We start from the raw sequence: 12,179 nt of genomic DNA, 5'->3' as shown, positions 1-12,179 counted from the left end.
TAGACAACCAATCATGTATGTGAATTTCCTCATATTTTGGAGTGTGTTGTGTGTCTGTGTGTCTTTTTCATGTATCTCGTATGTTGCTCATTTCAAAGCGAATCTTCGCTGATGGCAGCACTAGAAGTGTTGACTTGACTGATGTATATATAATTATGCCTTCTTTTTCTTTCTCTTACAATGAAATCTATCTAGATTCTCACACCAATTGGTGCTGTATAAAATTTCAAGGGCCTTATTTATGAAGGACTTGACCACCGGTGCGTCACTTTTTCCCAAGTTAAAAGTGACGCATCGGCGGCGCAAGCCCTTCATAAATATGGCCCCAAACATATATATACATATATTACTATTTGTACTAGAAAAGGAGTGGTATCAGAGAACTCCTGTATCTTTGGTACTGAAGAATAGCCTTGAGGTGGGGCAAGAAACATGCCAACTAGCGAAACATAGGAACATTAGGGGCCAGATGTAGGTAGGCTTTTACCGGTCGGTAACGGCCGAATTCGGCCGTTACCGACCGGTAAAAGGCATTTGAGATGTAGGGGGCAGAATCGGTAAATTTACCGTTCTGTAAATTTACCGATAGGTAATTTTACAGAATCTGTAAATATACCGGTCGGTAAATTTACTGACCGGTATATTTACAGAATCTGTAAAATCGATATGTAGGTGGGACTCTTATGAGTCCCACAAGGCCTTAGAAATCGGTATTTTACCATCAAATTCAATTTGATGGTGAAATACCGATTCAGGTGTGCATGCAAATGTGCGCATGCACACCTGTGCCATATGACAGGCAGACCTGCCCTTAGGGCAGGTATGCCTGCCATATGGCCCCCGAACCTTTTTTGGGGGTGCTAGAGGGTGTCAAAGTGACACCCCCTGCACCCTTGCCAAAAATCTGTATTTACCGATTGGTAAATACCGACCTGTAATGCCCCATTCATTCCTATGGGCTTCAAAGCCCATAGGAATGAATGGAGCATTACAGGTCGGTATTTACCGAATCGGTAAATACCGACTTTTACCGATTCGGTAAATAAACATCTGGATTTCCCTACATCTCCCCCCTTCATATTTACCGACTTTTAAATACCGAATCGGTAAAATTCGGTATTTAAGGGTCGGTAAATATGCTTTACCTACATCTAGCCCTAGATCCCTTAAAGTTCCCAAATTTTAACCATACCTGATAGAGGTAAACAATAAAATATTTTTTGTCTACTATATGGATGTTTTTAAATTCATTTTCCCTTCCACTCAGATCTCTACACTTCATCAACACATAGTATTCGACCCTAAGTGCTCCAACGTTTCTGCTGGTCGTAGAATGCCCTGTTCAACAGCACGACGGGAAGAACCCTCTGATGAAGCATGCCACCAAAGGGCAACTCTGGTGGGCGAGTTATTTAAGGAAATTATACCATTCTCCTTTATACAAACATACAATAGGAAAGAATAAGAAAAATAACTCTCTCTTGTGATAGAGGGGCTCTTTATGACTATAATTTTCATGGATGACCAGGCCAAAATATTTGCATCAACTTGTTTTGGAAACCTCAAAACACTCCGTAAAGTCCTAGACATTATCCTGAGTGTCTGAGGGATTTGTGATCCATTCACTTGTTCTCTCCAGTTTGTACTAAGGAAACTCTCTGTACAAAGGCTCCCCCAAATATGTCATCAAAAGGCTACAGGTTATCCAAAATAAACAGTGTTCTTGCTTCGCTTCAATAGCTCACCATTGAGGCAAGGATACAATTTAAAACCATCTGCCTTAACGTCAAAGGACCCACTGTGACAAGAGCACTCTTGACAATTGGCCTAAGGTAACTTACTTATAAGTCCCTAGTATATGATACTAGAGGAACCTTGGCTGTAAATTGAGAGTCCCTCTTGGACTGAAGCACTTATTGTGGCACCATGAGTGTGATAAGGCAAAGCAGGGCTCCCTTTTCAGGCTGGAGACTGTCTTTTAAACTTTCCTGTCTTGGCTAACCCTAAACTGTGATTGTGTAGATACAGTGATTTATTGCACTGAAGGAAAAGCAGAGATTTACTGATTTTTGAAAACTCATGTCTCCAGAAGGACTGTTGTCATTGAGGTGTCTATTTAAAGGTAAATACAGCCTATCTTTCAAAATAGGAGCAATTTTTTTTTATTGTTTTGCTTTTTCTTCCTATTTACTACTTTGATACTTCTTAATTATTTACTCTTGTTTCTTTTATAAAAGCCTGACTGCCCTGTGCCATAGCTATCCAGAACTGATTGTTTATTTAATTTTCCCTCTTCATCATCCCTCGGAATCCTCCCCACCCGGCCCCACCGCTGTTACCTGCACGGACCCCAGCTGATGATAGAGGCCCTTGCTGCATCATCCAGCAAAGTCCACCCTTCCACTCCACTTTTTTAGAGGCCATAAAGAGTGGTAAAGGATACTACTAAATAGCTTTCAGTATCTGAATGCACCAAGCTTCTTACTACCCAGAGTTCACTCTCAAACACTGTAACTCTGCTGCATCCTTCGAAGCAGAACTAAAATTACAGGACCAGCTTTGTAGTAGTCCAAAGATGCTCCCTGATAGTAGTTTAGGCTCAGGTGCTGCTGCAGGATCCAGAGTCTCTCAAGCCAAGAGGAAAACTTCAAGGTTTGGTCTCCTTTGCAAGGACCAGCTTTACTTACAGCCATCTATCTCATGGGCCATGTTTGGACCTCACAATTAACTTCACTGCCTTTTTGCCTTCCCACACGGTGTGCTGAAATTTACATCATTATCTGATTCCACCAATACATTTCATATATAAAACATTGTGAAGTATGTCAATCATTATTATAGTTAAAAACCTTCATCAAATTGCATCCTTAATAAATAAACAACTCTGATACCTCAAGTGAAATAAACACATATAACTGTGTTGTTGGCCATAGCAACAATGCATGTTTGTTCCTGAGTCATCAAAGGCAAGGTCTGGGACCAGGACCAACCATCATGCTTTGTCTCAAACCTCATTCTTGTTCCATAACATACACTGATTTATTTTTACCTTTTAGAATACACAAGGAATTTGGAATTTAGAATTACATTTTTATTGTTTCGTTAATTAAAACTCACAATATAAAAAAACATAACCGCTATGTTTAAGAAGCACTTATAATACGTCCGCCTTTCAATTTGTACAGCAAGATATAAAATTATGTTAAAAGTATGCAGTCTTTTACGTTGAATTTGCTGATAATACCATGTGAATAGAAGACCTCACCCAGTTCTCAGTTCTGATATCAAGTTAGAGATTTTAAATGCAAATTTAGGTTCTAACTAAAGTGCCTGTGCTTCAGGATGTAAACATGGACTGGGCAGTCTAGGCAGCCAATCACATGACCGGATAAAATGTGCCAATTAAAAGTGACCCAACATTTGTGCTTACATGATCAATACTATTTTGATGTTCACTTCCACGGTATCTAAGAACTTTGTAAGACTTCAGTTTAACTGAGTTTCGGCAGTATTGAAGTATAGTTTTACTACCCACCTTCAGTTCAGGGTGCCGCTCTGTTTAAATGTTGGGCGGAGTAGAGTGCATCTTATGTTCTTTAAGATAGGGCATATACAGATAACGTGCACAAGGTCCTCGTTTGCTGTTCCACAGAGGCAGCAAGTCTGCTCTCCTGGTCTTCTTTCCTAAGGCGGCGGGTGCGGGAGGATTGGTAGAATGCCATGAATGAATTCTATGAATTAATACATTTTTGATCCAGGTACGCTACGCATCACTCCACCAAATTCCCTTCTTTTTATAGCACTTTTAAATGATGTTTACTGATGCCATGGAAGCCCTCCTGCATTTTATGTATCTAAGCCCTTCTTCATCATTACCTTCAAAGTTAAATCAATATTTCCAAAAGAAGCCTTGAATGCATATGTTTTTCACAATATCAAATGAAACAACTGTTCACACAATGAGGTGTCAACATTAAAGATTTTTTTTTATATAAACTATGGTTGGTCATATCTTTCAAACTTGTGCCTATCAATGCTAAAACTTTGGTTAGTAACCACCTTTTGCCAGACTGCCTGTTGGTACCATTATAACACAACCAGTGGCCATGTTATTAGGAAGAATGGTGGCAAATAGGGAATCCATACCTTCAGTAGTTACAATGTAACCAAGGGTTGAACACGCCACCAAGCAATAATTTACATTTACACCATTTACTTAGGCCAATGGATCTGAAATGATTAGGAAGGTTCATAATGAGGGAAAGGCCGAGTAAGCCTAGACTGAGACAAGATTTATATGTGGAATAAGCATTAAAGTTAGTGTGTCCAGTAAACAAATACCTGTTGTTGAAGTGGTTGATGACATAATGAGTGGCCAAGTTGTCCACTCGACAGGGGCCACGCAACTCACATCCACGTAAGCCATTTGGAGGCAAAAAGAGCCACCTGTCAGGAGATTCCAATCAGGGAGTTACAATTATAATCGCATATATTAGGGATGTATATAAGCAAATGCTGTCCTTGCAGAGAGCTAAACCAGTAAGGCGAGGCCAACCTGTGAGCCCCCATTTACGGGGAGACCTTTTAGAAAGCATCAGACAAACACACAAGTCTCAATATCCTAGGGAAAAAGAAGTATCATCCACCTTTACACTTTTCAATATAGTCTTCCCATGGGGAAGATCATAAAAGTGGAGCAGACAAAAAATGAACCCTTGCTTAATACACGCTGAAGGCTCATGTGTGTCAGCATCTTACCTTAGGAACGTACAGTTGATATATGCTGCCAATATCAAATACCATGTGACTAACACAAAGGACTTTACATTTATTTTTGGGGAACAACCATAACAACACAACTTTTACGACGCAGTACCATCACAACGCAACCATTACAACGCAGGTGCCATTACAACGCATGCCATCACAACGCATGCCGTTACAACGCAGGTGCTATTACAACGCATGCCATTACAACCTAAGTATATGTAAGTATTTAATTTTATTATTATTCATTTAATTTTAATTTCTTTTAATTTTATACAAATATTTAATTTTTCAAAATATTTTTAATTTTAATGTAACTTTTTTTGTTATATAAATTAATTTATTTAAAATAATTATAACATTTTATTTACATTTAATATTTTTTTAATTATAATTTAATGTATTTAATTAATTTAAAAGAATGTAATTACATTTATTTTAGAATAGTAATTTTTACCCATACACTATCCAGCACTTACCCTACTATTACACCCCCCTGATGTTAGAATAGTGAATTTAACCCCTACACTATCCAACACTTACCCTACTATTACTCCCCCCTGGAGTGAGAATAGTCAATTTAACCGCTACACTATCCAACACTTACCCTACTATTACACCCCCCTGGAGTTAGAATAGTACATTTAACCCCTACACTATCCAACACTTACCCTACTATTACACCCCCCCTGGAGTTAGAATAGTAAATTTAACCCCTATACCGCCTGGGATGACTCCTGGTGGTCCATGGCGCTGGGCTCCGCGCCAACACCCAGGGACCACGCACGCTACCTGGGATTCATCCTGGAATCCTCCCTCACGATGACCAAGCAAGTCAACGCCGTCTCCTCATCGTGCTTCAACACCCTGCGCATGCTCCAAAAAATCTTCAGATGGATCCCCACCGAAACCAGGAAAACCGTCACCCAGGCCCTCGTCACCAGCCGTCTGGACTACGGAAACGCCGTATACGCAGGAACCACAGCCAAACTTCAGACTCGACTCCAACGCATGCAGAACGCCTACGCACGACTCATCCTCGACATTCCTCGCCACAGCCACATATCCGCCCACCTGAGAAATCTACACTGGCTCCCCGTCTGCAAGAGGATCACGTTCAGGAGGCTCACCCACGCACACAAAGCGCTACACAACAAGGGCCCGAATACCTCAACAACCGCCTCTCGTTCTACAGCTCCACCCGCCAGCTCCGCTCCACCAGCCTCGCCCTCGCCACCGTCCCACGAATCCGCAGAACCACCACCGGAGGAAGATCCTTCTCCTACATGGCAGCCAAAACATGGAACTCCCACACCGCGCACCTACGACTGACCCAGGACCATCTCACCTTCAGAAAACACCTCAAGACCTGGCTTTTCGAGCAGTAGCGACCCCCCCCCCTCCCTTCAGTGCCTTGAGACCCTCACTGGTGTGTAGCGCGCTCTATAAATGCACTGATTAATTGATTGATTGATTGAATGAATAGTAATTTTAACCCCTACACTATCCAACACTTACCCATGGAGTTAGAATAGTCAATTTAATCCCTACACTATGCAACTCTTACCCTACTATTACACCCCCTGGAGTTAGAATAGTAAATGTAACCCCTACACTATCCAACACCTACCCTACTATTACACCCCCTGGTGTTAGAATAGTAAATGTAACTCCTACACTATCCAACACTTACCCTACTGTAGTTAGAATAGTAATTTTAACCCCTACACTATCCAACATTTACCCTACTATTACACACCCAAGGAGTTAGAATTGTAAATTTAAATATATTTTAAAAAATAAAAAATTATTTAAAATAATTTAATAACATTTTTTGTAATTTAATTAAAATTACAAAAATAATAATAAAATCAAATACTTACCTATACTTACGTTGTAATGGCATGCGTTGTAATAGCACCTGCGTTGTAATGGCATGCGTTGTAATGACATGCGTTGTAATGGCACCTGCGTTGTAATGGTTGCGTTGTGATGGCATGTGTTGTGAATGTATGCGTTGTAACGTCATACATTCCTTATTTTTTGATGGTGGCCATCTTGTAACAGTAAGGGCCAATAGCACTAGTTAGTGGCTGATAAGGGATGTTTACAATAGCGCAGTATTTAGCTCTTCTGGAATTATAAGAATACATGTTAATTTGCAGAAAGCATACAATTTTAAAGACATAACATTTAAACCTTTTAGTAGATAGAATAAGTTGTATAGCCATTGTTGGAAAATACTATCTTTTGTATGGTGTATCTCCAGATTTTTGGCTTGACTTGGTTAAAGAAGTCTTTGCACTTACTTTACACTTCCTAACCAGTGGTAAAGTTCCTTTGCTCCACATTTCAACGTGAAGGAAATCTGCATATCTTTCATTGGTATATTTAACTTACCTGTATGTCCCAACTATATGGTACAGAGTATACCCTGTGACTGTAAGTTAAAGGTCACTAGTGGGTTCCAGGACCTATTGTGCCGCCCACTGCAGTGACAGGGCAAGCATTACTGTAGGCCTACAATTTCTAGCCTTTTAAAAATGGTGTCACCCCTAAGTAGCTCCTACTGTCCAAACAAATGGATGCATGGTATTTGAAAGTAAGGCATGTAAAGGTGTAATGTTACACATGTCCTTACAGTGTAAAAGCCCATAAGCTATTTTTACAGCAGCAAGGCTGGCTGTTTCATAGGAAAAAATTAGGATGCAATATTAAATTTAATAATGTTATCTTCGGGTAGGAAACTTCTATAAATGTAATTCTTGGATATTCTGAAATATTTATTAAAAGCCCAATAGACTGGAGCAGTCATATTTTTAATAAGTATTTTGGAAAAGGAACTGTTAGAAAGTTAGATTTTCCCCTCGCTCAGAAGGCACATTTAGTGAACTCAAACTATCATTTGGCAGCCCAGATTTTTGCCTTGACTTGGTTAAAGAAATCTTTGCACTTACTTTACACTTCCTAACCAGTGGTAAAGTTCCTTTGCTCCACATTTCAACATGATGAAATCTGCATATCTTTCATTGGTATACTTAACTTACCTGTATGTCCCAACTATATGGTACAGAGTATACCCTGTGACTGTAAGTTAAAGGTCACTAGTGGGTTCCAGGACCTATTGTGTCACCCACTGCAGTGACAGGGCAAGCATGACTGTAGGCCTACAATTTCTAGCCTTTTAAAAATTGTGTCACCCCTAAGTAGCTCCTACTGTCCAAAAAAATGGATGCATGGTATTTGAAAGTAAGGCATGTAAAGGTTTAATGTTACACATGTCCTTACAGTGTAGAAGCCCATAAGCTATTTTTACAGCAGCAAGGCTGGCTGTTTCATAGGAAAAAATTAGGATGCAATATTAAATTTCATAATGTTATCTTCGGGTAGGGGACTTCTATAAATGTAATTCTTGGATATTCTGAAATATTTATTAAAAGCCCAATAGACTGGAGTAGTCATATTTTTAATAAGTATTTTGGAAAAGGAACTGTTCGAAAGTTAGATTTTCCCGGCGCTTAGGAGGCACATTTAGTGAACTCAAACTATCATTTGGCAGCCCCTTTGCAAAGGTGTGAAACCTGCTCCCTGGGCAATACAAATGCCTTGGGAGATGTGCCTGTTTCTCTGCCGGGATGACCATCTGAGCTGGGTCCAGGAACATGATTACAATAAAAGAGACCTCCCAGTCATGGACAGATGTTAACTCCCACCTGGACTGGGCCCTTGTTTGTTTCCCCGTCATCAAGGCACCAATCCTAATGGGAGAGAAGCTTCACCCAGAACTGTTTTAAAATGACCAGAGGAGGGTTTGTTTGTGCCTTTGGTCACATCTGTTGGTGGGCACAGGAACTCTGCACAAAGGAGGAAAGGTTCTGCCATATTAGGTTTGGGTCGATAGGGTCACTGCAAGATTTTGTACAGTAGGCCATACAGGAAATACTGCTGAAGTGTCTGAATTGCAGTGCTTCCTCTGGTCTGCACGCAATGATACAAGGGCCCATCTCCTGGAACCTCTGCTCTGGGATACTATAATAGTACAGAGTATTAGAGTGGCCATGAGTGGGAAAGGAACAGTGGGGAAGGAGATATGTAAAACAAAAGTAAATCACAAAAAAACAATGAAATATAATCACCATCCAAAACTGAAATGCTAAGAGGCTTTAGTTAAATATCACCATGAGCCTCTGATGATAAGAAAACCACTAAAGACTGCAGCAGGTTCTGTTATAAAGAAAACCTGTTAATGCCTCACAGTTTCATTAATAATCCTACTCATTGAATGATGAGTAAACATATGTTGCACCTTGAATGCATAGCTTCTTAGTATGAAATAAACAATGGCTCACATTCACACCTTTAACATAATGTTCTTTTTGACTGGCACATATGAAGAAATGCTTTTGCTAACCATCTTACAGCCATGTGTCAAGGTGAAGCAAAAGCAAGAAATGGTAAAGCACGCATGCACCACAAGTTGAATGTTAGAACTGATAAATGGAAAATGAATGTGTTGACATTTACGTACAGACATATGTAATAAACTATAGAGGAACACTCTCTTTGCTTACCACACCAAGTATGACTGACTCAGCAGTGCAGCAAATACTCTCCTCAGCAGGAACGCCACAGGAGACATCCGTAGAGCACCAGAAAGACCAGAGTGAGACCCGGCCAAACCGCTTTAAGAAGAATGAAGCAGGAAGGTGTCCTGATTGCCCAGGAAGACAGAGAAAAAATCCCCTAGAGCCATAGAAGCAGACCGGGACCTAAATCCGTCCTAATGTATGTTCGGAAGAATAGTGAGCTCCGAACTCTGGGTGTGGCTGTCTTCATAGAACCTACCACACCCAAGATGGCTGCCACAAGGGAACACTGGGACATGTAGTCCTTACTGTCTGTCTAATGTCTATGGCAGGCAAAAAGTGACACCTAAACTGGTGGCGCAAGATCCCAATGGCAGCATGCACCCTATAGAGCAGAGAATAAAGCATGCTGCAGAATGCAAACATTGCATAGACACATGGTAGTTATCAATACTGATGGCAAGAACATTGAGACCCCAATGGGCAGAATGGGCAGCTTCATGTGCGCTTATCACAGAGAGGCTTGGCATATGGGGTGCAGAGCGGTCTAGGGCGCAAATTCTGTGGATAATAGAGGAAATAACCGAGGAGCATCAATGTTATCAACGGGCTCCCAGGAATTGTTCTCATGTCTGTACCCTTTCCATGACATAGACTACCACTTCTAAGGGCCCGATACACAGAAGTAATCAGAGACAAACTCCTAAACTTACTACTTTTGGTATTCACAGAAGGCATTTAGTAGTAGTAAAGTAAGGATTTTGTCTTAAGTTTGTCTTAAGTCTGTCTTAAGTTTGTCTTAAGTCTGTCTTAAGTCAAACTTAAGACAAAATCCTAACTTTACTACTACTAAATGCCTTCTGCGAATACCAAAAGTAGTACGTTTAGGATTTTGTCTCAGATTAGTTCCTATTTGACATCCTGCACCTCATATCCACACATCCCATGAACTGAAACAGGTGCTGGGCACTCGGGACAATAGGCAGCAGAGTGTTTCAGAAGGGATGTGTGAAAGACTGGATCAATATTTAGAGAGGCAGGAAGTCTCCGCTTCTATGTCACAGGGTTCACCCATTGTATAGACTTTGCACGGCCCTCTAAACCTAAGATGAAAGAGGCTCTTTATCTGAAAGAGAAATCTTTTGTAGAGAGCCATACTTTGATGTTTGGATGATACACAGGTCCAGGCCTATGATGTTTATCATATTGAGTTTTGTATTGCTGTTTAGCCTTTATTGAGGCAAGTTTAGAAACGTTAGTGTATCTGATGCATGTGCGTTATAGTGTCTTGCACTGACAGTGTAGAGTACAGCGATGCTGGCAAAGTAAAAGGTAGAGTTTCAGGATGATAACCATATAAGCCAGCGAAAGGGGTTGTACCAGTGGACGAGTGATAGGAATTATTATATGCCAACTCTGCTAAGCAGAGTTGATCCACCCCCGATTAAGTAGTCTTTGTTGCATAAAATCGTAAAAACAGTTTTAAAGCTTGATTAAACCTCTCAGTTTGGACATCCATTTGAGGGTGGTAACTTGTTGACATAGTGGAAGAAATGTGGATTGCGTGACACCAAGTCTGCCGGAACTTGGGAGAAAATTGAGAGCCTCTGTCAGATAAAATCACCTTTGGTATACAATTAAGCTGTACCACTTGTTGGAGAAAGAGTTCTGCTAGCTGGCTAGAAGTTGGTCGTTTTTTACAGGCGAGAAAATTTGCATACTTGGTGAAACTGTCTATAATACTAAGATGACTGTGTGTTTTCGCACAGCAGGTAAGCCAGTTATGAAATCCATGTAAACGTGCTCCTGTGGCGTAGATTTAGTGGGCAACGGTTGTAACATTCCTTTTGGTTTATCATGATCTGCTTTACATCTTGAGCAGATTTAACAGACCCCAAACATTTGAAGGATGTCTTTTTTCAGGGTTTTCCAATAGAAATGCCTCTGAAAATTTTCCAAACTTTTTATTGGACCAGGATAGCCAGCAGTTGGAACATTGATACCAATCAAAGGTAGTTTCTCTGTAATTGTTGAACCATAGGTTGTTTAGCATCTTTGTTGATCTAATGTGACCACATGGTGATTGGGAATTGTTGTAAAATTATTTTAGATAAATTGTCCGGCAGAAATGACACATAAAACGTTATCAGGAGGAACCATGGATTAAGATTCCCTAGTAGAGTCCTTCCTAGAAAGAGCATCACATTTTGTACTGTCAAGTCCAGGTCTGTAATAAACGATAAAATCAAACTCTGCAAAGAACATCATCTAACAAAGTTGCCAAGGTGTCAGAACTCGAGCAGAACACATAAATTGGAGGTTTTCTGTGGTCTGCATATACAGTGACAGTGTGCTTGGCCCCTAGAAGATAGTGCCTCCATTCCTTAAAAGCATTACAAATAGCTGACAACTCTTTTTCAGCGATGGTATAATTTTCTTCTGCACTATTCAATTTTCGGGTCATGTAGGAAACTTTATGGAACCGACCAGTATCTTGGTTTCTTTCAGGAAGTATGTCCTCTAGTGCAACTTCAGAAGCATCAGCTTCCGCAATTAAAGGCGTATCAGATTCTAGATGGGCTAGGATGGGCGCAGCTGTTAAAACCTTTTTCAGATGTTGGAAGACCTGTTCAGCTTCTTCCAGACCATTCAAATGTGACTTTTTTTTGCAAAGCAATCTAGTGATGCAAGATGCAATGAAGGAGAAGTGGTCAATGAAACGATGGTTAAAGTCGGCAAAGCCAAGAAAACATTTTATATCCCACACTGACGTTGGTGTTGGCCAGTCCGCTACTGATTGGACCTTTCAATCTGCCATCTTCATTC

The sequence above is a fragment of the Lissotriton helveticus genome, chromosome 8 (assembly GCF_964261635.1).
Source record: "Lissotriton helveticus chromosome 8, aLisHel1.1, whole genome shotgun sequence".
NCBI lineage: Eukaryota > Metazoa > Chordata > Amphibia > Caudata > Salamandridae > Lissotriton > Lissotriton helveticus.
The sequence above is the reverse complement of the archived record's forward strand: the minus strand, read 5'-3'. Positions refer to the sequence as shown.